Raw genomic sequence first — 27,383 nt, 5'->3', positions numbered from 1 at the left:
AGGTGCCCTGACTGGGAATGGAACTGGCAGCCTTTCACTTTGCAGGACGTGCCCAACCCAATGAGCCACACCAGTCAGGGCCAATTGTGGAGATTTTGCCTCTTCATTTGTGTTTTTTATGTTTTACTGTAGTGACCTAAGTTGTTATTTTTATTCTTTTCAATAAATAATTTTTTAGTCCACAAATGATACCAGCACATCCAATGGCTGTGCCATCACCTGCCAGGAGGTCTGGGCTCGTTTCTAACTCCTGTCCCACGTGTGGGGGACGAGCAGATTCTAAGTGCGCTCCACTCTTAATGTTCGCTTAAAGTCTCGACTTGACTCAACTGAGAAATGTTTTACAAACAGTGAAAGCCTTTGGTATCTCTTGATCATTACTCTGAAAACATTTATGGATCAAGTTCTGTAGCTTGATACAAACCCTACTTTTAGTATTTCTTCAGGGGCTTTACCAAAATAATACCTCTAGAATTCAACCTAAACAGCACTTTAGCTGGGCTGTTTAGCTTCTTTAATTTTATTTCAACAGCTGGATATGGCTTTTTTAATTAAAAATACTTAAGGTATTATTTTATTTATTTTTATTTTTATTTTTTTTTAATTTTATTTGGTTACTTTTCAAGTACATTTTTTTTTCTCTTCCCCCCCCCCGCCCGGTCTCCCCTCTCCCTCCCATTCCCCCCCCCCCAGTCCTCATCTCTGTGTCATTCATACTTGTTCCTCAAAATCCCTCCCCCTTTTTCCCCTTAAGAAAAATATGGAACGCTTCACGAATTTGCGTGTCATCCTTGCGCAGGGGCCATGCTAATCTTCTCTGTATCGTTCCAATTTTAGTATATGTGCTGCCGAAGTGAGCACAAGGTATTATTTTAAAAATTAACTTTGGTGTAGCTGTAAGCTGAAAGCAAAATGTATAGATTTTAATCTAAAGGACATTAAAACAGAATGCATAAATATCTTTCTAGATGCAAAATGCTCTTCATGTGATGGTCATAAGGTCTGAAAGAAAGCTTATACACATACATATGTATTGTGTAGAAAAAAATAGCTGCTGTTTATTGTGGTTTATCATTAGATCATGGGTGATTTCAATGTTCTCATTTTTGTTGGCATGTTTGTGCTCCTGTTAAAAAAAAAACAAGACAAAATAGAAATATGAAATACAGGCATCCTTCTCCATGTGTAGTTAAGGGCTGAATAGCAAAGCAACCAAATTCTGGAACTGGTAGAATCAGCATGACCTGGGAATGAGTTACAAATGCAAATTCTTGGGCTGACCCCAGACTTTCTGAATTAGAAACTCCAAAATCAGCTCTAACAAGCCCTCTAGGTAATTCTGAAGCATCCTGGAATTGGGAAACCACTGCTTAGAAGAGCACTGAGATAATCTGGCCAATTTGGCAAACCCTCAAGAGATTCATTCTGAGAATAGGTGTTTTGTTTTGTAAGTTTGGTTTTTGCTCCTCCTCACCCTCCTTCATCTTGCCCCAAATGAAAACTATACTAGTAATCCTCAACCTTGTCTGGGAGTTTTTAAAAATGTCTCCCTCCAGATGGGTCCCAGGCATCCAGGTGTTTCTGTTGTGCACCAGGGCTGATAAACGCAGTTCTATATTCAGGTACTTTTGTGGTTGAGACAAGATTGTTAACACCTGCCCCCAAATTCTTTTGGCTGTTTCCTGCAAGCCTTGTGAAGCAGAACTCGGTAGTGACTGCTTGTCCGGATCTAAAGGTGTTTCCTGAGGACCGACTTGGCCTTTCTTGCAGGTACCTCTGCAGACCACAGCAACACACAGAGATGGGCCACTACCTCCTGGCACGCACTCAGCCTGAGAGCCAGTTCCCTGGCCACACATCAAACATCAACTCTACTGCTCATGCCGGATGCCAAGTGAGAAAACGTGAGTTCAACCCTTGGTTTGGTACAGAGAGAGAATGTCAACAAATGCTAACTGTCCTTGTCTTCACTGTCTAAAGCATATGGATCCCTTTTCATTTAAGCTCACAAAACACCTTCTTGGAAGGCCCATCTCAGTAGTTTCATCCTAAATTCTCTACCCCTGTGCCCCGGCTTTACTGCAAAGTCCAGGAGAGACCCCTCACATTCATGAGAAATGTTCTAAGCCAATGGCTCTTCAAGTATGGTGGTGGTGGTGATAGCAGGTGACCTCAGTGCTTGAGTATCACCTGGAAACTTTTTAGAAATGCCAACGCCTATTAGCAAAATAAATTATAATAAATAAAGAGGGCAGGAGGAAATCTTTAGAGGCAATGGCTATGTTTATGGCATAGATGATCATGATGGGTCCACAGTTAACTTATCTCCAACTCACCAGGTTGTATATATTAAATATCTACAGCTTTTTGCATGTCAATCATACCTCCATAAAGTGGTTTTAAAAAGCAAGAAATACCAAATGTTGGAGCCCACCCCTTAGCTTCTATATTAGAACTCAGAAGGTGGGGCCCGGCCATCCGTATGTGATTCTCATGCCTGGTCACAGCTGAAAACTACTGCTGTGAGCTCCTGCCTCTCCATTGTTAGAAATGCTGAGCCTCAGGCCCCAGCCCAGGCCAATGGAATGAGAATCCCCAGGCTGTTGGGATGCACAGCAGAGTTTGAAAAACATTGTAGTCTCCCTCCCCCAGTTAGAACACCAGAAAGGTGCTTCCTTAGATCTCAGCTTTTCAGCTCCCCACAGAAATGCCATCACAAGATAATCATTTCACATTAGGAACAGGTGCTTAAAAGACCTTTCTATGTCTGTGGGAAACAATTTCTTCTGCCATTTATCACCCCCTTGGTTAAAAACTCATTCTGTCAATTTCCTTAGAGTTTAGAGCAAGCGCATGTGTTTCTAAAAATGAAGTTGAAGATTCGAAACTCACTATACCCAAGTTACCAGGACACTTAGATTTTTACTTCAATTCTAAGAAATACTCTTAGTCTAGATTCTCTCACACAGCTTTCCCTTCTCATCCTTCAAGTGATTTAGGGGTTTTAACAATGTTTTTGTGGCTGCATTTAAAAAAATTTTTTAAGTGGCCTCAAATATTGTGTGAGAAGGTAAGGGGTTGGTAAGAAATAAGAGTCTGTGTGATGCTTCGAAACATCTCTGCCTGCATGAAGCAGAGTGATTTCAAGGGCTCGGCTGAAATCTCTCCTGCTCCTTGAAGCTTTCCGGACAGTGCTTCACCTCAGCTGTGATTAATGTGGCCTCAGGTAACATTTGTTATTTGTCACTATAACGTATATCGCGGACTGCCCAGTGTTTTATGAATTAATGTTTGTAAAGTATTTAAACTGTATAGGAACATAGTACACACTCAGATTATTATCCTTGCTATTATTATTGTCATTTTTAATATATACCTACGTGTCATTCCTACTAGACTAAGCTTTGGGGTGAGGGGTAGGAGTTATTTATTGTTGGATTCTCAAGTAAGACTGGTTTATGTTGCACTTTCAAGAGGCTTTTTAAAAAATTAATTTATTTATTTTTAGAGAGAGTGGAATGGAGGGAGAAAGAGGGAGAGAAACACTGATCAGTTGACTGTCACATGCACCCCAACAGGGGACCAAACCTGCATCCCAGGCACGTGCCCTGACTGGGAATTTGAACCGGCAACCTTTCACTTTGAGGAGCTTACCCCAATCCGCTGAGCCAACACCAGTTGGCTAAGTGTTGACCTGGTGTTGGCCAGCACAAGAGCAAGAGGTTCTTCCATAAAACATTAATGAGAGTAAACATGAGAAAAGGAAAAAGAAAAGGAAAATATGGCTTATTGACATTATTGGAGCCTCAGGTCTTAGCCCATCCTAACCAAAGAGAGAGGCTGCTGTGCCAACAAGAGTAGCACATCCCTCAGTCTCAGTCCCAGAAGGCATCAGAAAGAAAAAAAAGGAAGTGAAGGATAAATGTCACCAAAGTTGTGAGTGAAACTCAGTTCAGAAGAAACTCTGACCAAAACCAAAATGGAACCAACTGGAAATGTTAATGGTCATTTTTAGTAAGTCACAAGAATTTGTGAGTTACTAAAAAGGGCTATTTTAATAAGTAGAACAATTTCATTTTCCATATAGCCTAGGAAATTAATATTTAGAAAGTTTCTTTTACATAGTCTCAGGGCAGTTTTGCACCTTTTGTGGGGAGAAAGCAGTATGGTTTCACCTTCAATCACTTCTGCGTGAAAAAAAAAGAAGCAAATGGGATAGTTTCTTAAGTTATGTTTATAAGAGAAAAACATTAGATGTCACATGTGGGGTAATCTGACATAGTATTCTGAAAAACAACTAGTTCATACAAGAGAAGAAAATTGAGCAAACAACCAGGTTTGCATGGTATATAGAAGCAGGTTCATGGTGAAACTAATAAAGCCTGAGTTCAAGCCCCTTAGCCCCAGCCTCTTCCAAAGCCCCAAGAGGGACCCTAGCAATTTTGTGTTTATACTTTCACATCAGCATTCCTAAATGGGCTCCCCAAATTGTAGAAGTTCTCAGGCTCTATAAAACAGGACCTGCTCCTGATGAAATGCCTCTCTCTGTAGCTCTTGCTTTTCAGATTTACTTTTTTGCAATCATTTAGCTCTGCTTTGCTCTATAAGGTGATACAATAGCTAGGGGATTAGATGGTGAGGAAGAAGGTCCCTGCGGAACTGTTAGGAGGGGAGAGAGATCATCGCAGCTCAGTTCAAAGTGATGAAACGTAGGTACCAGGATGCTTTCTGTCAAGGATTATCACTGTCCTTCCACAGTAGTGATTCTCAACCATAGGTGATCTATCCCCACCCCTTCCCAGACATCAGGCAATGTCTGGAGATATTTTTGGTGTTGTAAGTGGGTGGGGAGAGCTTCTATTAGCATCTAATAGGCAGAGGCCAGGAATGTTGCTAAATATCTTGCAATATACTGGACAGGCCCCCCTCCTGCTGGCAAAGAATGACCTGGCCCCAAATATCCATAGTGCTGTTGTTGAGAAGTCCTGTTCTTCGGTACTCAGGTTGTCAAAATGAGATGATGAGCAAACAGGATAAGATAATTTCTCAAAGGCATGTTGCAGTTTGGTCTCCCTCACAAGTCACTGTTTGGTACATTACCTGGCTCTTTCTTCCTCAGTAACTTCCACTCCCACTTCTGCACACGTGCAAAGACAATGGCTCTAACCCAAACAGTGGTGAAAACCTGATTCTAGGGCTGATGTTTGAGAAACAGGGAGTCCCTACTATAGTGGTAGAGAATGACCTCAACACTCTGTTGAGCAAAATCCTGGTCAAAAGGCCAGCTTCCCTAAAACTAAATCAGCCACTCTATCTGACAATTGGAATATCAATGCAATGTTGATGGAAATGTCTACACCTTGAAAATGTGGATCCTACTCTCAGGCTGCTCAGACTAGTTCAAGTCCCAGAGTTACCAATAGACTGTCCCAATTCTGCCCTCTGACCTCAGCCTGTCCTTTACTGCCTCTTGGCCTTCCTTCTACTCACCTTCTTATTGTGTATCTGTCTTATTCCCATGGTGGCCCACTGCCTCCCTGTTTCCCTTCTGCAGATGCTCTTGCCTCCTGCTTTCCTGAGGCGAGTAACAAAATGTCATAGCTCCTATCCGTTACGCAGCAGCCGTGAGCACTGCGCCTGCGCGACACACATGCTTCATTTGCAAGGCAGGTACCAACTGTCCTGTTCTGCAGATGATGAACCCAGAGATTAGAGCGGTTTTTAACTTCTTCCAAGTCACAATGCAGGCATTTGGTCCCGGGACTGCCTGTCTCCAGTATAAACTCCCTATGCTTCTCTCTCCCCTGAAAATCTGTGTCTGTCTTGATCTCCAGGTCTAAGAGGAAGAAAAGTTCTTTCAAGTCAGTTTCTCCTCCATCTTGACCTTGGTTTCCTCCAGCCTTCCACTGCACTTCACTCCATTAGCTGTCCCCTCCCTCTCTCACGTAGCTCAGCCGCCCCTCCTTCACTGCCTCCTTCCCCCACAAAGCCACTCCATCCTTTCTGCTTCACCAGCGCACTCCTGATTTAGCTGCCACCTTCACTTCACTGTCAACTTGTCAAAAGGAAGAGTGTCTCAGTTCAGCCACCTCTTTGGCTGCCTCATGCACTCCTGGCCTCTCCAGCCGCCTACTTCATGAGCAAGCCTTTCTCCCTTCCTTTGCTATACTCCTTCCTGGACAAACATAATGTCCACCTCCTACCCTTTTGTTTCTCAGTGCCTGGGACAGTGGCCTAAATAGCAAGGGAGATGATAATGACTTCACACTCAGAACTGGGCAGAAACCAGACAGGCAGTTTCCAGGGGCCAGGGAGACAGCCAGAGCAGGGCTCCCAGGGAAATTCCTTTGGGCTGGAGTTCTGTTCAGCAGAGTGACGACACACTATTGCCATTTTTAGAGCAGCGATTACCAAATGGAAATACCCTATTTCACCAGAGGCTGCGAGGCGAAGTCACTAGCTTCACATCTAAATGTCACTCACGTCTTCACTGTAACTGAGGCTCCGAGAAACAGAAACATATGACTACATGCTAGGGGACTCAATTCCTGTTTTTCCTTCCTGTTCGTCCCCTGTCAAAATAAAAAAAATACCTAAAAGAACCTCCTTGGTTTTGTTACCCTGACAGTATTTTACTATTACATATGTGAAGATAAAATTAAATGAAACAATAAATGCTTGTTGAGCTGTTGGCATCTAATGTCATCAATTTTTAAAAGACGAGTAAGTAACAAGTAAGCACTAAATCTATCTCTGTCTATCCATTTGTCTATCTATCCATCTATCACCTATCTATCAGTTTATTCCTTAATTCTGTTCAAGGAGGAAGAAATTTTCCTCTACCCTTTTAGGTTCTTCTGGCCGCTCTAGAAATTACTGCTCTCACTTCCAACAGACCAGGCAGGCAGAGGTCCAGGAGACTGACATGGTACGAAGTTGACCTTCTGCCGGGGCTGGTCAGGTGTCCCAGGACACTGCCCCAGAGTGAGCAACATCCCTCCTGTTAAGTTGGCCTCACATTGGGAACACCTGTTGGGTAGGAAGAAATTTTCCTCTCTCTTTCTAGGTTCCTGTGGCTGACCAAGAATTAAATTGACATGAGACAAATTAACAGGAGAAAATAACCACATTTGATTATGTACATACATACCCGGGAGGGGTCCCATGAGAATATGGGACCGGTGGAGGCTTATATGCCATCTTGGCTAAGTAGAAGGGGGTAGTGGTTTGGGACTTCCAAGGGGAGGAAGGCAGTTCACATGTGAACAGAAATGCAGAGACAATGGGACATGACAGGGACACGGATCTCCAGGCTCTGCTGGGTCTCCCCCCCCCCCCCGCCCCCCGCACACCTGCTTCATATTATGCTATGGTTATCTGTGGTGATCACTCCCCTGCTGGAGTAGGCCCTCTAAACTATTTTAGTCAGTAAGGGGGAAGGTCAAAGTTTCTTCCTGAGCCTTTTGTTTCTTTAAAATAATCCTCCTGCTGGACAGACACAGTTTAGAGTGGTGTATTTTGCTTCCCTACCATTCAACAACTATTTATCAAAACTGCGCTAAGTCCTTGGAGAAGAGAAACACAGTACCAGTCCTCAGGAGTGTAGTCTAGCCTGGCACTTGCACTTCAATGTGACGGGTGCTGGATTACAGAGATGTAGGGTGTAGCTGGTATACTTACGAAGACATTCACCCCAGACTTGGGGGGTGGCTGGTCAAAGGCAGTTTCCAGGGCAAAGTAACGTCTAAGGTAAAACCTGGCTGAGAGTTTGGTGAGAGTGGATGAGTGAAGTTAGCAGAAAGGGTTTTCCTAACTAGAGAGAACAGCATTCTAGAAGGCTCATGTCAAGGGAGAGCAAGACAGAGACAGAGAGAAGAGAGTTTTAGAAAACTGAGAAGTTCGTTTTCACTGGATCAGAGGAGAGGGGAGGAACAGAGACTGATCATTGCCATTGTCATAACTAATACTTTATGTGCATGAACTGGGTGCTGTTTTTACCCCCATCTTGTAGATTTGGGAACTGAAGCACAGTGAGGTTAAAGTAACTTGCCCAGGGTTACCTGGCTAATATCCGTGCCATTAACTGACGTGGTACTGCCTCCCATCTGGCCTTTGAGATAGTTTTCCATGCTCCCTCAGAGCAAAGGTTTGGAGGCCCCAGGAGAAAAGGGTACACTGAGGCACTGGTTTTATATTAGTGGGAAGTCTGAGTGGAAATATTAACCAAAGAAAGCCTACCTTTCTGTTCCTGCTCCCCTCCGTAAATCAGATTAAGGTAACGGTACTGCTCTTATGAAGGGCAGAAGATGGCATGTTTTGAGCACCCAAACTAGAATGGAGGGAGATATTTTAGGGTAGAGGCCCAGCTGGGCCCCACCACCCCAGGGGAATAAGTAGTCAGTATATAAGGGACTACCTAGTCATTTAATCAGAAACATCTTGGACCAAAGAAGTTGTCATGAATCACTAAAGTCAATTTTCTATCAGAGAGTGACTGAGGCTCTTGAAAGTTACACATGAGGAGGTTTTTCCCCCTCCAATTACTAATGACATAAATGAAAATCACACAAGTTGACTCAAGGAGTAAGTTGGTTTATTCAGAGGTAGATGAGTTTTGTTTAATTCAGTGACTGATCTAGAACAAGCAACAGCTTTATGTCTTCTAAGGGGGAAATAAAAAATGGTCAAATGCCAAAACTTTGCAATAAAAGACTTTAAAGTAGTGAAATGTGTGGAAATTTCACCCAAGCATGGTGTGTGGTGATAACACTTTTCAAGACCAGATAAGCTCTCATGGACAATTACCTATGAATTACATTAAACCTTGAACCAATGAGAAATCTAACATTTGTTCATGACTTAATCTTCCCAGATAAAAGTATTTCAGTTTGAAAAGCACTTTATATTGTCTTTCCTGAATTACATACTCAAATTTCCTGTTTCGTCCCAGTTGCCTACTTCCTTCTTAAGGTAGCAGGTAGGGATAAATGGTATTTTAGCTGCTGAGACTGGCTTTCATGAAATGCTTACCTCTAAGACCTCCTGCAGTGAAATGAATAAGGACTGAGTTATTTTCCATGTTTATTTCTAACACTAGTGAAGTTGATGGTTTCTGTGTATATAATTGAATTTGTTTGGAAAAGGACCTTCGGAGAAGCTTATACCCAGTGATGGCCAATGTGAATGTAGGAAGGATGTGTGTGCTGCAAACCCTTGTTTATAAAGTAACTAGGGAACTCTGAGGCATAAGGGAATTGCATATGGTTTATCAACTTGTCCTCTTAAACTGTTCCCTATCCCCCTCACCAAATTAAAAAAATGGACAATAGATTTATTCACCCTTTCCCTGTTACTTAAAAATCCTTCCCGTTGGGCAGATCTGATTTTGCTGTTCGTCTCAGGCACAGGGGTAGAGAGCTTGGTTAACAACTTCTGTTTGTTGAATTATTGTATAGGCAATGAGTTGATTCATCACCTTGAAAGTTCAGAAATGTCATTTATATAATGACTAACACTTTTTTCTTTGGGACATAGACTGCCCTTGCTCTTAGGTACATATTGTGGTTAGAACACAACCATTAGCCATGAGCCTTTATCTCTGTTTGCCTCTTTGTTGCCTTTGGGTCTACTTGTCACAGTAATTAGAACGTGTATGATGAGGTGCTTCTGCCTTGGGGCCATTAAGGGGATGATTGAGGGGAGGAGGAGAAGGGAAGTAAATGACTAAACAAACTCAGCTCTAACCAAGCGAATGACTGAATGAACTCTACTCTGACCCAGCCCATGGCTTCCAGAGTGCTGAAAGAGTGAGCATGCCATGGTGGTTCTCGTTCCACAAATATTTATTCATTCAGACAAATGGAGCCGTTCATGAGCCACACATTAGGAAGATACAGATCTGATTTTGAGAGCTCACATTTAGGCCTCACCCCAAACTGGACCCAGCAAAGGTGCCAAAAAGACCTGAGTGTCATTTACAATCAGCACCTGCTTCCTCTTTTCACATGACACAGTGGATGGAGTTATCTTTCACACTTCTTAGTCCTCAATTTGCCTATATCGATAACTATAAAGGGGCAGAATTAAAATGACATAGACAAAAGGTGGGGTTCATTGGAAGTCTCATATAACAGAAAAAAGGTTCAACAACTCAGACACAGGAAGGGCAGGGCACCAAATATGAGGGAACCAGTAACTCTCTTTCTCCCTCTTCCTTCTCCCCATCCCATGATCCTTCTCTTGCTAATCTCTGCTTTCTTCTCTCCCAGCAGATTCGGGTCTGCCCCACAATGGTGGTGTCGTAGCCTCACATTTCCCTTTCCATCCCTCCCTTTCTTTCTCTATCTCTTTGGTGGGCTCAGCTCCCTGGTGACCATCACAAGCTGGTGTTTTTTTAAATATGTATTTTATTGATTATGCCATTACAGTTGTTTTATTTCCCCCCTTCATTCCCCTCCACCCTGCACACCCCTCCCCCACCATTCTCCCCTTTAGTTTATGACCATGTGTCTCAAGTTCTTTACATTCTATATTTCCCACACTATTCTTGCCCTCCACCTATCTATTTTCTATCTACCGTCTATGCTATTTATTCTCTGTACTTTCTCCCCCCTTCTCCTTCTCCCATTCCCCTGTTGCTAACCCACCATGTGATCTTCATTTCTATGGTTCTGCTCCTGATCTAGCTGTCCTCTTAGTTTGCTTTTGTTTTAGGTGTGGTTCTTAATAACTGTGAGTTTGCTGTCCTTTCACTGTTCATCTTTTTTATCTCCTTTTTCTTAGGTAAGTCCCTTTAACATTTCATATAATAAGGGCTTGGTGATGATCAACTCCTTGAATTTGATCTTATCTGAGAAGCACTTTATCTGTCCTTCCATTCTAAATGAAAGCTTTGCTGGATAGATCAATCTTGGTTGTAGGTCTTTGGATTTCATGGCTTGGAATACTTCTTTCCAGCCCTTTCTTGCCTGTAAGGTCTCTTTTGAGAAATCCGCTGACAGTGTGATGGGAATTCCTTTGTAGGTGACTGTCCCCTTATCTCTTGCTGCTTCTAGGATTCTCTTCTTCATTTTAATCTTGGCTAATATAATGATGATGTGCCTTGGTGTGTTCCTTCTTGGGTCCAACTTCTTTGGGACTCTCTGAGCTTCCTGGATTTCCTGGAAGTCTATTTCCTTTGCCAGATTGGGGAAATTCTCCTTTATTATTTGTTCAAATAAGTTTTCCACTCCTGGTCATTCCTCTTCTCCTTCTGGTACCCCTATAATTCGGATGTTGGAGTGTTTAAAGATGTCTTGGAGGTTCCTAAGCCTCTCCTCATTTTTTTGAATTCTTGTTTCTTCATTCTTTTCTGTTTGGTCATTTTTTTTCTTCCTTCTGGTCCACTCCCTTGATTTGAGTCCCAGCTTCCTTTCCACCACTACTGGTTTCCTGTGCATTTCCCTTCATTTCACTTAGTGTAGCCTTCATTTTTTTCCCCTCTAATTTGCGACTAAAATCAACCAGTTCTGTGAGCATCCTGATCACCAGTGTTTTGAACTGTGCATCTGATAGGTTGGCTATTTCTTTGTCACTTAGAGTTATGGGCTCTGGGGCTTTGAGTTCTTCTTGAGCCATATTTTGGTTTGTTCGTGCCTGTTACGTATGAGGAGCGGAGCCTTAGGTGTTCACCAGGGTGGGGCCACCAAGGTCACTGGTTTGTCATGCTGTATGTGGGGGCAGGGTCAAAGGGGGGGGCAATAGGGTCCCCTCTGCTGCTTCCTGCTGCTGGGGTCTGCGCGGTCTATCTCACTGCTCGCTCCTTTGCTGGTTTATCAGTCTGGCTGAAAGGTTTGTATTGTTAGACTTCCATATAGTTCAATTTTTTGTGGTTTGGCTGTGTTTTTGTTGCTAAAACTATGTTATTTTTAAACTTGGTTGTGCGAGAAGGCACATTGTTTCCACCTATGCCTCCATCTTGGTGGAAGTCCACAAGCTGGTGTTTCTTAAGGCTCTATCCTAGCACCTCTTACTCCCTTCCTCAGAGATCTCGTTCATGCCCACAGATTCAATCACCAGAGCATTCACAAATTTATTCTCCAACACAGGACTTTCTCTAAGCTCCAGGCCTGTGTATCCAAATGCCTCTGCAGCATCTACTCTTGGGAAATCTCATAGGCATCCCTTTGAGATATGTGTTCCTTCTTTCTAGCTAACTGAATTCCCATATTGGAAGTAGCAATGTACCTAGCTGCAAAGATGACATTTTCCAGCTTTCCTTGCAGCCAGGGGTGACAATGAGATGTTCGCAGAAGTCATTAAGAAGAGCTTCTAGGGAAAGTCCTTCACAAAAGACTGACTCAGCTGGAAGTTCTGCCATTTTTGCCTTATGCCTTTCTTCTGGTGCTGCCTGGAATATGGATGTGATTGTGCTGTAAGGGTCACCTTGAGAGTATGAGGACAACTTGAAGATGGGCACCAGCATTGAAAATGGCAGAGGAATAGTGGAAAGAGCTTGGGATAAAGATGCCTACTTTCTACCTACGGACAATTTCTGGGTGAGAAATGATAAATTTCTATCTCATTGAAGCTACTCCTATTTCAGGTCTCTATAACTGCAACCAAACACAGTTCCTAACAGATATAATGGCTCCCTATGTCCCCATCCTCATCGGGCACCAGACCCCAATCCACCCTTGTCTCTCTCTCTCTAGTCACACTATCCTCTCTCCTTTTACTCATCGTGCTTCTCCTGCCACTTATTTGACTCACATGGCATTTCCAGTGTCTGGATCTCAGCACAGCCATCAGTTCTCAGGGAAGTTATGCTTGACTTGCTTCACCGGGGCAATTTCCTATCACAGGCTCTCAAAGCACCACCAGCTTCTCCTTTGTAGTAACTGTCCTTATTGTTATTTTATAGTCCAGTGTCCCTCATACCAGGTGGTATGCTCTGTGGAAGCAGGGATTCTGTCCTTTCCTTTTATTACCATTGTATCCTTTATACCTAAGTACTCACCTGAGAAAAGAGGAGTGTTGACTAAATGAAGGGACCAGCCTTTCAGAGTCCAAGCAGAGCGTGACTTGTGGTGTGTCAGAGTAGGCTCCTTTCCACTTACAAGAGCTGACCGTGCACATCTCTTCCCAGCTCCACATTCAGGGATATCGCATTGGCAGCTTGAAATTAGTCATAGTGGGAGTGTTTAAACCAGAGAAATTGGCAAACAATTAGGGCTCTTTTTTTCTTTTTTCTTGGAGCATCACACAAACTCATAGCAAGAGGAAATAGTGTCAGAGTCCAAATATGATTCCCTGCCTTCCACTACACAGTAATTTAGGCTCTGATGAAACCACTTTAAACATTTAGTAGCATGCCACTGAGCATAAGCCAGACTCTCACTGCCCTAGAAAAGTTACCCAATTTCACAGAGAATCACAAGTTTTCTTGAAAATGTAAGTGACGTAGTGGCCTTCGGATCCTGCCTGAGGTAGTTGGGAAAAGATGCTGCTCTTCTCCCTGAGATGCAGAGTGATTTGTGGTACTCACGAATGTTTCCTGGCAATTGACTTTCATGAAGCAGAATCTCATCAGTGATATAATTTGAGGGTGATAGAGGTGGTTGGATGTGGCCAGTCAGCACTTCTTGCTGAACCTGCCATGGTCAGAGACTACTTACCAGGTGCTAGTGACAAATGGTAAAGACACCCAAGACCTCCTCCCTTGCCTCTGAGAACGGAGCACCATAGGACAAGTACAAGTTATGGTGGTTAGCACCATAGGTCAAATACAAATTATGCATGTAATTCTGATCCCCTGCTTTCTACCACTCTAGTGGTTAGGGAGGGCTTAATTCAGATGACGAGTCTCCGATATCGTGGACTGTCTTAGTCATCCTCATATTTCTCACAGTCTCTGATCCGGTGCCTAACATACAGGCAATCTCTCACTCGACGCAGGCTTTTGAATTAATGTGCCCCATGAAAGGGAACCCAGAAAGTTCACACAGTCAGATCCCCTCCTCACCCTAGGCCTTGTCCGTAATGGCTTATTTTTCTGGCCCCTTCTGTTTATTCTGCTACACTCAGCTTGGGGGAACTCTGAAAAGCTATCCTAAGCTCTGAAGACTGAGGAAATGCCTGCATGGTGCAGCGTCCCCAGAATCGGTCCTTCAGGTTGTTTTACCCACCCTGTCTATCGTGAGCACCTATATCTCATTCATCCCTCAGTGCCAGCCCCTGACACAATGTTTGGCCCCCAAAAGGCGCCCAATACTAGTCAGTGTGTGGATGAGGGGCTGAAGCTAGTGCAAACAGGAATTTAAATTTCAGGAGAGATTGGAGAAAGCCACATGGAAGCTCCTTCTGCATTCCAGACATATTAATGAAGTATAGTAAAATATGCCATCCCCAAATATGCCACTTTGGTAAAAGGATTATTTTGAGCTGATAGCAATTGAGAAGAAGCAGATAAAAGAAAAGCTCTCTGTCTCCCCCTATTTGCCTAAAAGCAGGGAAGAAATTCCTAAAGGTTTCCCTCTCTCCTCTCCACCAGGAAGGATGGACGTTAATTACTAGAGACAGTTCTGGACCCTTATCGGCCTAGAGATGGCACCGTAGGAAACTACATAAGGAATTTTACTAACAAGCCTTTGTCTTCCATTAGTTCCCTCATATATTTGCCTTCCCGCAATTTGCTGCCCTAGAAACTCAGTCTTTTTCTTGTTACTTCTCTAGAAGCATACTGTTCATTTGTTAAAGTGCTATATAAGCCCAAGTTTTAACCACCCCTTTGAGTTAACTCATCACTGGGTGCTTATATGTGTATGCCCAATGTACATCTTAATAAAATTTTGTTTTTCTCTTGTTAACCTTCTTTTGTTAGTCTAATTTATAAGGCCCCAGTTATAGAACCTAAGAGGGTAGAAGGAAAAAGACTTTTTTCTTCCCCTACCTATGGTACAATATCTATACATGCTCTCTTTCCTTCCATCTTTAAGATAACCCCATGTAGTAAATTCTATTATTTCCATTTTACAAAGAAGGATCTGAAGATCCGAACTGTTAAGAAATTTACCCAAAGTCACACAGCTCATGACAGGAGGGGATAGTATTGGGGTCCAAACATGACTCTCTGCCTTCCACTGCGCAGTGCTTTAATCTCTGCTGGAAGCAGAGCACTCACCTGCCACAATTAAAAGCCGCTGCGTCTGAAGTTTCCTTTATTTGCCGCTTTTCCTTGTCTCCAACATCACAGCCTTTATCCTGGGGCCAATTTTTCTGTACATTGATTCAATTTAAGCTAGTAGGACACCAGGGTTTTTATTTCTGTTGCATTCTTCACAGCTTTGTAGAAACATTTTGCTGTATGTGTTCCATTCAGTACAAGATCTTTAGGTTTATGAAAGAGGAATGTGGACCTAGAAGCTAATGAAGCCTTCTGCTGAAACTCTTGACCAGTGTATATTAGAGTGTAGTTCCAGGATAAACTGTGTCCTAGAACCATCTTACCTGAGAAACCATCTTACTGGAAGATCGTCTCTGGAGAGGACCCTTACCAGGAGTAGGTCTCTGGGTAGGACCCTAAAATCTGCATCTTTACCAGACAGCCATGGCTGAATTTTTTTTGTTTTTGAGGTGCTTTCAAAAACCTTTTTTAAATTAAATATATAATTTACATAGAGTTAAGTGCATGCATCTTAAGCATAGACTGTATTTTGCTGTGTTTAATGTGCACTGACATTTTTGTGCGTATTTTACGTGGGATTATTACACCCACCATTATACCCATGATATGTAATCATTATACCCATTTATAATGCACATCTTTATTTTTCCCTCAAGAATTTGGGCAAAAAAGTGCACATTATACATGGGAAAATACGTTAGTTAGAATTTTTATATAATCACATGCATTTTAACCTGGCTGCATAACTACCACTCAGATCAGGATAGAGAAGAAAAATTTTTGATAAGTTTTCCCAGAGGTAACTGCTACTCTGACCATCACCATGGATTAATTTTGCCTATTCTTGAACCTCACAAACATGAAATCATTCAGTAAATGCTCTTTCATGGCTGTTCCCTTTTTTTTTAAGATTTTATTTATTCATCTTTAGAGAGGAAGGGAAGGAGAGAGGGAGAGAAATATCAATGTATGGTTGCCTCTTGTGCATCCCCTGCTGGGAACTGGCCTGCAACCCAGGCACGTGCCCTGACTGGGAATCAGGTTGTTTGGTCTGCCTGCCCCCGCTCAGTCCACTGAGCTATGCCAGCCAGGGCATGTCTGTTCCCTTTTACTCACATTATGTTTTTGCAATTTTTGCATGTTGTTTATGTGGAGCAGTAGTTTGTTTCTCTTTGCCATCAGTGATATTCATTGTATGAATACAGCCTGATTTATTGATCTATTCCCTTTTGGAGATCACCTAGATTGTTTCCATTATGGGGCTATTATGAAAGAAGCAGCCAGGGACACTCTTGTCCTGGCCTTTTGGTGGACATAAGCACTCCTTCCTCTTGGGTAATTAATTACCTAGGGTATGAAATTGCTTCAGGCTTAAGGTTTGACTACAAGAGGATGGGAGATTATATACAACCACAAGCAAGAGATGCAGTGTTGGGGCAGGGTGTCAGCAACCATCATCCGACAGGAAGAAAGTACCAGGCTGGGGAACTCAGTCACTGCTTCTAACTCATGTGTTCTCAACAGGTGATATTGGGTGTGTGAAAAATAGCTTTGCTATTACAATGGTTTGTGGCCCTGAGACATTCTGCTATACAGTAATGTCAGGGGGAGAAGGGTGATTGGGAAGAGCATCTGAGAAGTCTCCTTAGGGGTGGGTGATAATGAAAACAGCTTGAGAAACATTGGTCTACCTAAACCTAGATGTTTTCATATCTCCAAAATTGTGAACCTGAGATGATCACCATGCTTTTTGATCAAGGGAGGTATCTTGGGAATAAGCACCACTACCCAGAGATGCCCATGGGAAAACACAGCTAAGTTCCTGGGTGTGTGTTGGAGGAACTGGGGCTTGTGGGTATAAGGACACAATCATACTCTGAAAGAACAAGTAAATTACCAGTCTGTAGAGATCTTGTTTTAATCAACCAGTAGCCAACTGGCCCATGAAAGGAAAAGTTTCTTTTATTAGCACCTTTTGTTGAGGGAGGAAGTGATGACGTCTCCATCAGCAGCAATCAGATCTTGCATGGAGGAAGCTCAGGAACCACAATACAGCTACCACTCAAGGCTTCCTCAGCACCCAGCACCCATTGTTCTCCTTTAACTCATGCGTGATGTTTCCGCCCCAGCAGGCCTTCCCTTGTGAGCAAATGGAAAGTAAAAATCTGGAAAGAATGAATGCATCAAAGCGGAAGCAGATACCATGAATCAAGCCAGGGGGAGATTCATGTGTCCCTTGGACACCAGACAGGAAGAAGAAGGGCTTTCAGAGAAGGCCCTGCAATTCTTCTTAACCTACGTTCTCTGTAAGCCCTGTTTCTAGTGGGCAGTTCACCTCTGCTTGCTCTTAAGAAGTTGATATGTGGTCAGTGTATCCCAGTAAACTCCAGACCCTGACTTCAGCTTTGAAACCTACACACCAACAGTGTAATACAGCAGCTAAAACCACTTATAACCTGTGTGGTCTTCATAAGTTTTATACTTTTTCTGAAGCTTTCTGTGCCTTGGTCTCCTCATCTGCAAAACAGGGGGTGATAATAATGGTACCTATCTCATTCACTTGTCAATATAAGTAAAAGTGCTCAGAGCAGAGCTTGGCACACAGTCTCCTGTGAGCATTGGCCTTTACTATTACTAATAACTGATACCTGCCTTCTGTTTTCCTATTCGACTAAAAGGTCAACAGGCAAGCATACCCTGAATAATTTTTTCCTGTTCCTCTCTGGACTGCAGGTAGGGATATTGCTGCCCCCTTGGGGTTGTCATTTTTTGATTGACTTGCTTTCCCCTTTCCTCTTTCCGCCACTCAGCAGCCATGCTCCAGAAGGGGGAGGTGTTGATAACCACTGTGTTGGGGTGGAGGTGGGACACATAGCTAAGAGGAAATTTTAATTGAGACAATTACTTCTGAGTCACAGTACATTTTACTCAGCAGTGTGAGGTCACAGCACAGACTGGGAGCCCAAGCCCAAGTCTGCTTGGCCAAGAAATGGAGCTGCTTTTGCATGAGGGATGCTCCAGAGCCGTGGATGTGATCATGGGCCATGTATACCACCACATTTTTGTCCTTTCCATTCTGTTCAAAGGGATGTGGTGAGCCAGACTCATTCCAACACATGTTGGGTTGGTTCACTGTGTTGTGGGTGTGGCTTTCAGAGGCCCAGCTTATTCTGTGTCCAGTACCCAAAGAGCCTTCGAGCTTTCCAAAAAAACATTGGATAATTTATTCTGAACACCAGGTTGAGCTCCCCAGGCAGCAGGCTCTGCAATAGACATTTGTGTACACAAGCCGTTTGGGGAGTGCTCTCAAAATCAACACCTGAAAAGGGTGGAGAAGGAAGCAGGATGGGCAGAGTGAAAAGCTGAACTTCAATGCTGTCACAACAAAGGCAGCTGGTGCCACAAGGAGCTCTGGAACTAGGATGGCCCTTTAAAATTGGAACCTGGGCAGGCTTTAAACCCCCGACGGACCACTGGCTACAGGCTGCTCCGGAAGGGGCCATGGCTCTGGGTAAGGTGGCTCTCTTCAGGGCGGGGCAAGTCCTGTTGATGCAGCTGCCAGCCACTGGCCACTAAAACTCCCAGTGGGTAATGAGCACCCCATCCTGAGGGAGAGCTGGGCAATGTACCTTGGCATCCGCCACAGTGAGCATGGGCATTGAGCTTTCCGCCTTTTCCACCTGTTCAAATCCTCCCTGTTCTCTGAGATCTGCAGAACATAATGATTAAGGGTATAGGTTCTGGAGTCTTAGAGACTCATATTCAAATCCCATTTCTGCCATCTGTTTAACAATATTCACAGAGTGTACTTCAGGTGCTGTTCAATGCACTAAGGGCACATAAGTGGTAACACCCCAGCTCTGGTGTCTGTATTCCAGGGGGAGCAGAGGGACACTGGCAATGATATTATATAATATCACATATAATTATAATATATATGCTATTGTGATATATTTATAGAAAATGATTAATGACATGGAAAAATTAAGTAGGATATGGGAGTAAGGGGATGGTGGGAGTGTGGCTTTGTGTGGAGGTCAGGGGATGCTTCTTGGGAAGGCGGCACTTGACCAGAGATGTGAAAAGGAGATGGCGTGGCTGTGCGGAGATCTGGGGAGAGTGGGTTTCAGGTGGAGGGTACTGCAGTGCAAAGGCCCTGAGAAGGGAGTGTGCTGGGAGTGTTGGGGGCACCAGGAGGCCAAGGTGTGGGTTGGGGGCTGGGAGTCGGGGAGGAAGATGGAGGAGGGGTTTCGAAGAGTAGGAGATAAAGTTGGAGAGGTTTGTAGGAAATATCCACACCAGGCACACCGATGGTGATGGGAAAGTCTATGGAGAGCAGGGTGCCTAGTGCTGGGATGGGAGAAGATTGGGGAGTGACGGCGGTGCATGCAGGCGTTCTGAGATGATGGAAGTGTTCTCGAATTTACTGAGATGATGGCAGCGCTGTGGATATGCTAAAAGCCACACCATTGCACATTTTAGGTAAACCATACAGTATGTGAATTTCATCTGAAAAAGTTCTTTTAAAAATCAGAGCAGTGACCAACAGGAGACTGAGTCATGCAGGACCTGGTAGTTCATCATCAAAATTTGTGCTTTTGCTCTGAGAGGGGCACTACTAGGAGGTTTCAAGCTGTAGAGTGAAATGATGGAGTTAACATTTGAAAATACCCTCTGCTGCTTTGAGAATGGGCTGGAAGGGTCAGGGACAGGTGTGGAAGCAGGAAGATGGTATTCAGGTAACAGGTGCTGGTGGCTCCCAGCAGGTGCTGAAAGCAGGAGAACAGGTGGTTGAATTTAGACACCCTCTGATGGTGGAGCCGCCAGGAGGTGACAATAGGATGGTTGGGTCGGATGTATGAAATAGGGCAGTCAGAGGTTTTTAGACCTATATGTAGACTCGCCATGTACTAGGATAAATAAAGACAACTCTGGAGCAACACATCTGGGGAGGATTCAGGAATTTGGTTTTGACTGTGTGAAGTTTGAAATGTCTATTAGAGATGCTGCATAGGCAGGTGAGAGTTGTCTAGAGTTCAGCACGGGAAGAGTCTGGGCTGGAGATGAAATCTGGGAGTGATCCGCATGTTCATAGAATTTATTCTTGAGAACATAGGGAGGAATCAAGACAAAAATCATGGCCAAGTGGGGGAACCTTAGTTTTCTAAACAATGCAAGATCCACCTTGTACAGTGGTGAGTGTTGGCACATACATAATGGATGAAGTGCTCATCATAGCTCCTTCCCACTGCTTCTTTCGTCTACAAGTTCCTCAGGAGACATACTGTCAGCTCAGCATCTTCAGTCTTCTTATGAACCTACTTTATCCAGTTCCTTATAAAGCACTAACCGCAAATCAGCCGTTCTGCTGGGAACACCAGGAACCTAAAGATCCTGGCTCATACTTTCTATTCTCTGAGGATGTACCTTCCAATGGAGAAAACCTAATGATAACATACAGCAGGTACACTCCTGGGCGGGGGGTGGGGAGATATTAATTCAGAATGGAGACATTTGTGAGGACCTCACTTAGGAAGTAGAATATCTGCCGGAGCTTGGAGAAAGGAATGTGTTGGAGAAAGATGGGGGTGGGAGGGAGGGCAACCTAGCAAGACGTGACAAGTACAGAACCATTGGAGTCCTTTGGGGCGGAAGCATGGTATTCATGGAGATGGGACAGAGGGTGCTCAGACCGGCTTGAGTCAGACTTCAGGAGCTGACAGAGGGCACTCCATTTTAGAAAACTGCACCCTTAGGTATACCCTGAGTTGTCTGGTTACCCAGAACTGCTCTCCTCTGAACACGGGCCTGGGGCCTTTTGGTTCTTCTCTCTTAAATCCATCACATCAGCTCATCAGTTTCATTGAGTGTCATTTTCTGCCCGTACAAACATGACTTTTTAATCCCTTCTTCTTCTCTTCCTGTAGCCTGTCTCTTAACTACCATCTTCAACTGATTCGACTCTTTGGCTTTCTACTTCATTTTATAATCTCCCAATCCTGGTCATTTCAACAACCTCTTTCTCTTCTATTTCAGGATGTCTGGGTGGTGGACAACAGTTCTTGAAATGTGTATCTCAGTAGCTTTGACTTCGTTGTCACCAGTTACAGCTGCGCGCTTGAGTACTCTTCCATTTTTTTATCCTCACCTGAGGGTATGATAATTGACCTCAGAGAGAGGTGAAGGGAGGGAGAGACAGGGGGAGAGAAACATCTATTGGCTACCTCCCTTACACACACCGACCAGGGACCTGTTGTACGTGCCCCAACAGAGAATGAAGCCGAAACCCAAGCATGTGCCCTGACCAGGAATTGAACCTGTGACCTTTTCATCTAGTGGTTGACACTCCAACCAAGTGAGCCACATTGGCCAGGGCTGGTCCATTGTTTCATGCATCCCTTAGCCAGCTAAATTTCCCATCTTTCACTTTGGCCATGTCAAACCTTTGTTCCTCTTTTCGACTTGTTTTCAACACAGAAACGAAAGGCTTACGGGCACATGCTTCCTCAAATGTTTGTTTTCCATGCATGTAAACTTATTTACTTATTATTCATCTATTACTGCATTCAAGTTTTAGTGGCTTAAATTAATAAACATTTATTATCTTACAGTTTGTGGACTCTGGCTGTGGTTTAGTTGGATGCCTTTCCTTCAAGGTCTCTCATGAAATTGCAGTCAAGCTATTGGCTAGGACAGCAATGGTCTTAAGGCTTGACTGAGGCTGAACGATATTCTTCTAAGATCATTCATGTGGCTTTTATAGAGGGCTGCCTTACAACATAGCAGCTGATTTCCCCCTAGGGGAGTGAGCCAAGGGAGAGCAAAGACGGGAGTGCCCAAGATGGAAGCCAGTCTTTTTATAACCAAATATCAGAAGTGGCATACCACCACTTCCAGAGCATGCTGTTAGAAGTCTGTCATTAAGCCCAGCCCCTATTGAAGAGGAGGGCACTGCACAAGGGTGTGAACACCAGGAGGCCGAGATCGTGGGGGCTTCCTCACAGTTGTTTTCCACTTCTCCCCTCCTTCCCATATTTCTACCCAGCCTGGGCTAGTTCCTCAACATGTAAAATTTTCCTGTCCCCTGGACCTAGTGCTGTGAAGTATCTATTCTTGTTCCATTAGCTTCTTTCCCTCAACCTTCAGGCATGTTCAGAAATCGCCTAAGTTAAAAATAAACCTTCCCTAAAAAAATAAAATAAAACAAAATAAAATAAACCTTCCCTCTACTTTGATCTATGACCTCTGATCTTTCCCTCCTTCCCCTGCTACTCTTCTTGAGAATGTGACCTTTATTCCTTGCATTCACTTCCACCTCCACTGCTCTGCTAAGGTCATTCTAAATGTCAGCTCATATGGCTACCTTTTAATTCTTCTTAGTTGACCTCTGCCGTATTTAACGCTGTTAACTCTCCTCCATAGTGTCTCTTGCCTTGCTGACTTCACTTCTTCAGCCCTTTCTTTCTTCATGTACCTCTGAGTCTGAGATTGTCTGGGATCTGCTCACACTCCTCTGCTTCACTCCCTCCGAATTTCTATAGTCAGTATTCCTAACACATTTCTTGATTTTGTTGTTTATATCAACTTTAATCTAACAAAGAGGCCCCATTCTGCAGAGTGGCAGGAAATTAATCTCAGGAATTGTTGAATGTCCCCTATTCCACCCAGGAATGTGCGGATGTCGGCTCCTTCTAGGAGGATCACATAGGCAAAGCCATTGGTCTTTGGTTCTGGCTCATAATTGCTGAGATGTTCCCTGGTTCTGACCACATGATCCCTTCAGGTCCAATGGCCTTGCTGCTTGGAGCAAAGCACTTTTTGGCAAAGTCAGTGCTCCTGTGTCTGGGGCCCAGCCTTCCTAACTATCTTGATCAATTGCCCTCTTTGAGGACATTTCACCTCCCCAGCAACTTGACACAAAGCATGTCCAAATCGCAGTCCTTGGAGACCTGCTGATCTTTTCCCTTTTCTCATTCCCAGGGCTGAATCTCTTTCCTCTCCACTTGCAGCTCTCAAAGCTCCTGCCCAATGAACACCATTCACAGAAAACTGGTGACTGCTGTTTTCACTTTGCAAACTCATCTTAGGAAAGGCACTACTACAGGCCTGACCACCTGCTTGGAATGCAGAAGAGGGAAAATTACAACAAACAAAATATACATTAGTTAATATTTTTTTGGATTTTGACAGTGGTTTCAATAATTAACACTTTCTCCCTTCTGAGTTTGGAGGGCACAGTTGGAGGTCAAATCCCTTGCTTTATTACTGACAAAGCTGATTGGAGAACAAGGTTGGATCTGCTCCAAGGATTCACTCTACAGATCAACCCACTGCAGTCCTGAGAGCCACTCTGCACCTGGAAGGACGGATCAAGAGGGGTAATTTCCTGTCCCCTGGGCTGTGCATGCTCAGTTCCTTCCTCAGGCCGACCAATCAGATAATCTGCTCCCTCCCTCTTTCTCTAGTAGAACCTCTCTCATGAGGCTAGTTCCCCCTAACATAGATCTAAAAAGACAACCTAGCCAAAGCCTCTCTTGTGCTGAAGAGAGGGGTATTTCAGCACAAGAGAGGCTCTCGTGTAGTTCCCACTGTCTGCAGCACATGTCTGTCTACACAGAGAAATTTAAGGCAGACCAAATAGAACACTGCCAAGTCTGAATCCCTGTCCTTTCACTCCAACCGTCCCCTGTATTTTCAGAATTAATGACAATACAATGTTTAGCAGCCCTAGGGGAACTAGCCCCTACTCTTTCCCTAGCCCAGTTAGTCTGTCAGCAGATTCCACCCGTTCCACCTCAGAAAACTCTCAGCACATGTCCCCTCTCTACTGCCTTGGTTTCCTCGCTCCCCATTTCTTAGATGGACCATAGCAGGAGCCTCACTCTCTTCCTGTCTCTTCCTCTCCCATCTACAGGTAGTATGACTCTGCCTACATTTCCAGTCTCTTCCTATACGTTTTTCCCAAATGCATCCATATTCCTCGCACATGCCCTCACAACACGTAATTTCCAGACCCTTCATTCTTTGCACATGCATTTTCCTCTGCATTGCTTTCCACCCTCCCACCTAGCCCAACTGTTTGCCTGGAAAACTCCTTATTGCCCTACAACGTTTGGCCCTGAGGTGGTTCTTCCCTAACTCCATCCCTGACCAATGTAGACATAGCCAAGCCGTCAGCATACTTCCCTCTAGTCTGAGGGGTCCATCAGTTCAGAGACAAGTTTGATTTGTGTTTGTGTCCTGGGTGCCTACCTCAATGCCTGGTGACTGTTATGGGCTTGACAACCATTTATGAAATAGATAGCTTCATGGCTACTGTTTCACACTAGCCCTATTAGCTTAGCCTTGTCAAACAGATCTCATCCTTTCTTCCGTCCTTCCCTCCTTCCCTCCTTCCCTCCTTCCCCATCCCCTTCACCTGGTGACCTTGGTGTAGCTAACTGGCTCAGAGCTCACAGGGAATTTAATGGTGCTTTCCCTCTGGTGTGCTCAGCTGGAGGCAGGCAAAACAGGCGTCTGGGCGAGGCAGTGAGTGGGCCTTGCAGGAGGAGTGGCTGCTTTGTGCAACCTCAGGGCCTCCTGTGCAAATCAGGCTCAGTCGCCATTTCCTGTGCTCGGGGAGATTAGATACTGCCTAATCAACGCTGATTTATTTTTCTTTTCTTAATATTTGAAACTATCAAGTACCAGTTGCCATCCTAGTGGGTGGCTTTCAGAAATCCCCTCTTTTCTGGTGTTTGGCGTCTTGTGAGTTTCAAGAAACCAATCTATTTGGAAAGAACCTGTACTTAGAAGTTCTTTGAATTGCTGTGAAACCCTGACAGGAAGTGACTTGGGATCTGGGTTAGACAGTCTTGTCTCACTCGCAGGAAAGGTGGGAGTAGTGAGGTACAGGTACATCTGGGAATGGGTGTGGCTTTAGGTCATTCCTGTGGCCATTTCTCCATGTGTGGAGTTTTACAGATGTAGTCTGATCTGAAATCAGAGATGTCTCTATTGCACGTTGCTGGTGCACCTGCTCTGCCAGATGCTCCCGGAGTCACAGGCTGGCAGGGGCAGCCTTGGTAGGCTTCTCATGCCAGCCTAACCTGTTTAACCTTAAAAAAAAATCCTCACCTGAGAATATGTTTATGAGAGAGAGAGAGAGAGAAGGGGGAGAGGAGAAAGAGAGAGAAAGAAACTGATTGGTTTTGTACGTGCCCCGATTGGGGATCAAACCTGTAAACCATCATGTGCCCTGACTAGGATTCGAACCCACAACCTTTTGGTGTTACAGGACAATACTCCAACCAACTGAGCTTCTTGACCAGGGCAGCTTTAAGTAGACTGAACAACAAGCCAGTGAAATCCTGTAAGAATTAAACAAGTCTCATACACTTTCTCCAACTAAAACAACTGTTTGGAGAGGGCTTGATGGCAAGGCAAGAAACTCTATCTCCACATCATTACATTGAAGGCAGAAATCTATTACTTCAGTCTTGCTGGGGAGGCAGACACCGGCATTCTTCCTTGATTTTTCCTGTGTGTTTTAGAAGGGGGCACCCATCATGGGTCAAGCGCCATGCATAGTGCATGATGTGCTTTTGTAGAAACTCCATTATGCCTCAAAGTTACTTATTGAACTCCACTGTCAGGAGCTTCTGGATTCCTTTAATCCAGTTAGCAACTCTTTGAGGGAGGTTCTGTTATTATAAGCACTACTTTTTTTTAAAAGATTTTATTTATTTATTTTTAGAGAGGAAGGGAAGGAGAGAAGGAAAGAAATATCAATGTATGGTTGCCTCTTGTGAGTCCCCTGCTGGGAACTGGCCTGCAACCCAGGCATGTGCCCTGACTGGGAATCGATCTTGTGGTTTGCAGGCCTGCGCTCAATCCACTGAGCTACACCAGCCAGGGCTATAAGCACTACTTTTTTTGCAGAGAAAAACTGAGGCACGGAGAAATTAAGGACTTCCCAGTTTCTCACAGTCTGTCAGTATGAGCTGGAATCTGAGCCTACAAGTGGAATGAGATGCACCAGAGGGCTATCTGCTCCACAGTCTACCATGTTCTCTCACTGTATACTGGTTCCTGCATACGTTCGGTTGGAAGTCAAAATGTCTTTACAAGTCTTCTTTTAAAAAAGAAGTCATCTCCTCCTTTCCTCCCCCATTCCCAATTTCTGCTCCCTAGAGGCGATTATTTTCGTTTTAAGACTTTCCTCCTATTAGGTACTCCTAGTTTCCTATTAACTTTCCTCCTATTATTTCTAAATATCATGCTTACACTATTCTAGACTTTACAGTTTTAGGTAATTTCTACTTACCGCCCCTGAAGATGAGGATTCCACTTTTACCCTGTCTCACTCTCTCCACTCCCACCTTCCCAGTACAGTTACAATTTGGGGCTAGTTCAGTATTCTCTACTTACATTATTACAACTGTATCAGTGTTGACAGCTGAGCCATGTGACACACTGGAGTTATAGTTCCTTTTTATTTAGCCTTTTGATTTCCCTAAAATTAATGTGTTGTTTTAAAACATTTATTTGGTTATTCTCAAATTCCGACAAAAATGTTAATTTCCTTTCACTATGATCAAGTTTATCAGCTAAACCTTCATTTTTATTTTTTTCTTCTTGGCAACATTTCTCTTGAATCTCTTTTCTTGCTACTCCAATTTAGACTGATGGCAAAGGAATGTTACATAGCTGTTATCCTGGGAGATTAACTGCCCATCTTGTTTGTAGAATCTAATCTTTTCGAATTATTTTCATGTCACAGCTTCTCTGAGATGTGAAGGGCGTTTCAGACGGGAGAAAACAAGGCCCAGTGGGGGCTGAGTGTCAGTCACCCAGATGTTGGTGGCAGTGCTTGGCTAGAACTGGGCTTTCCTGACTTGGCCTGGGGCTCTCTGCAGGAAGCCACAGTGCCCCCTGCAGCCTGGCACAAATGACCACTGATGCTGCTGAGCAGGTTTCCAAGTCTAGCTCCAGATTCAATGGAAAAATACAGGGTGGCAGGGTTTTGATCCACACACCTGATTTCTTTCATAAATGGGAGATATGGCTGAATAGTAGGCTTTGAATCATACTACCCCAGTTTGCCAATTAATAGCTGTGCAATTTTGAGCTGGTCGAATAATCTCTAAGCCTCAATTTTCTCATTTGTAAAGTAGTAACTGCTACCTCATTAGGACCATTTTAGGGATTAAGTACCATAATGTTCTAAAAGGCATATGTA

The 27,383-nt window shown here is 43.9% G+C and overlaps 1 long non-coding RNA gene and 1 other non-coding gene across 3 annotated transcripts in view; one reads left to right on the top strand and one right to left on the bottom strand.

Moving 5' to 3' along the window:
- LOC128627676 (uncharacterized) overlaps positions 1-27,383 on the top strand; it is an 83,437-nt gene that overhangs the window by 45,796 nt on the left and 10,258 nt on the right. For both annotated transcript variants that reach the window (XR_008391923.1, XR_008391922.1), the window contains one exon: positions 1,771-1,904. This is a non-coding gene — a long non-coding RNA (uncharacterized LOC128627676). The remainder of the gene's footprint in view (positions 1-1,770; positions 1,905-27,383) is intronic.
- LOC128627736 (U6 spliceosomal RNA) lies at positions 755-861 on the bottom strand. Its single transcript, XR_008392035.1, has one exon. It is a non-coding gene; the product is annotated as a U6 spliceosomal RNA (small nuclear RNA).

The sequence above is a fragment of the Artibeus jamaicensis genome, unplaced genomic scaffold (assembly GCF_021234435.1).
Source record: "Artibeus jamaicensis isolate MK-2021 breed Jamaican fruit bat unplaced genomic scaffold, CSHL_Jam_final contig_465, whole genome shotgun sequence".
Classification (NCBI taxonomy): Eukaryota; Metazoa; Chordata; class Mammalia; order Chiroptera; family Phyllostomidae; genus Artibeus; species Artibeus jamaicensis.
The sequence above is the reverse complement of the archived record's forward strand: the minus strand, read 5'-3'. Positions and strand labels throughout refer to the sequence as shown.